General features: G+C 34.8%; 1 protein-coding gene across 1 annotated transcript in view; it reads right to left on the bottom strand.

Moving 5' to 3' along the window:
• FARSB (phenylalanyl-tRNA synthetase beta subunit) overlaps positions 1-1,350 on the bottom strand; it is a 72,364-nt gene that overhangs the window by 54,787 nt on the left and 16,227 nt on the right. The window lies entirely within an intron of this gene.

The raw sequence follows: 1,350 nt of genomic DNA, 5'->3' as shown, positions 1-1,350 counted from the left end.
GTCTATAAATATACTCGTTTCACTCAGACAGAAATTAGTACTTAATATAATTTAGTTCCCCAGCATCTAAAAATGGACTTTTACATAAATACATTCTAAGGCAGTAGGATAAAGTGTATGTGGAGGCCTGTCCTTATCTTGACATGTTCTGCATTTACGCAGTTCTCTGAGAGTTACAATGCATGACTGAGACAAATCATTTCGTTCCGACACCTACCTCAGTTCTACTAAGTTCCAGGAGAGACAAATGGCTACTTACCGTAATAAGTCTTACCAATCTAGTAAGTCTCTGAAGCCAGATTTCTTGACTCCTAACTGACTAATTTACTAGAAGTAGGACTCTGGGCAAGCTAGTTTTCTTCTTAAGTGGAGATAATAAAGGTTCCTATCTCATTTGCTTGTGATAAGGATTAAGTACATTAATATATATTAAACATGTAGAGCAGAGCCTGGTATATAGTAAGGGCCATATAGATTTGTTAAATAATTTTTCTAATGGAAAAATAAATTTTAGAAAAAATATAGTAACCTTACTGGGATTTATGCTTTGCTCTTATATGTAGGCTTCAGTAAAGATACCAAGATCTGTAAATGCATGAATTAAAATTTTTAAAAACTTTTTTGGGAAGGCAAAGTGGCTCAGGCCTGTAATACTAGCATTCTGGGAGGCTGAGGCAGGATTACTTGAGCTCAGGAGTTCATGACCAGCCTGAACAGGAGCAAAAACCCTGTCTTTACTGAAAAAAAAAAAAGAAAAAGAAAAATTAGCTGGGCTCTTATAGTCCCCAGCTACTGAGGACACTGAGGCAAGTTTAGTTGAGCCCAGGAGTTTGAGGTTGCTGTAAGCTACAATGATGCCACTGTACTCTACTGAGGGCAACAGAGTAAAACTCTGAAAAAGGCTTCCGTAGCAATCCAATCCAATAAATGTAGTGACTAAAAACAAGTGAACAACTAGTATTCTACATATTCTAGATATCTCTGTGTGCATAAACCCTTTATCAATACGCTAAGTAAAATTTCCTTGAAGTCAGTTCATTTTTTTTAACAAAGAACTAAGTATATGAAGGTACCAAATTATTCAGCATTTAAATTAAGTCAACTAAAACGATTTATACAGATCTTTTAATCGTACTTATTCCAGTCTTTGTTTTACAGTTATGTATATGGCTAGCTCTCTCTTAGACTAGAATTACTCATAAGTCAAGAAAAACGTAACTATTAAATTCCTGGCCTGGGAAAGACAACAGGGGCTCATTAAACATTTGTTTAATTAATGAAAGCCCATAACCAAAGTATGGAATATCTATATCTTCTTAATGTTCTAAATTTCTAAAATATCTTCCCACC

This window comes from Otolemur garnettii, unplaced genomic scaffold, assembly GCF_000181295.1.
Source record: "Otolemur garnettii isolate 467f Iridium unplaced genomic scaffold, OtoGar3 scaffold00013, whole genome shotgun sequence".
NCBI classification, from domain to species: domain Eukaryota; kingdom Metazoa; phylum Chordata; class Mammalia; order Primates; family Galagidae; genus Otolemur; species Otolemur garnettii.
This window is presented reverse-complemented; position numbering and strand designations above follow the sequence as displayed.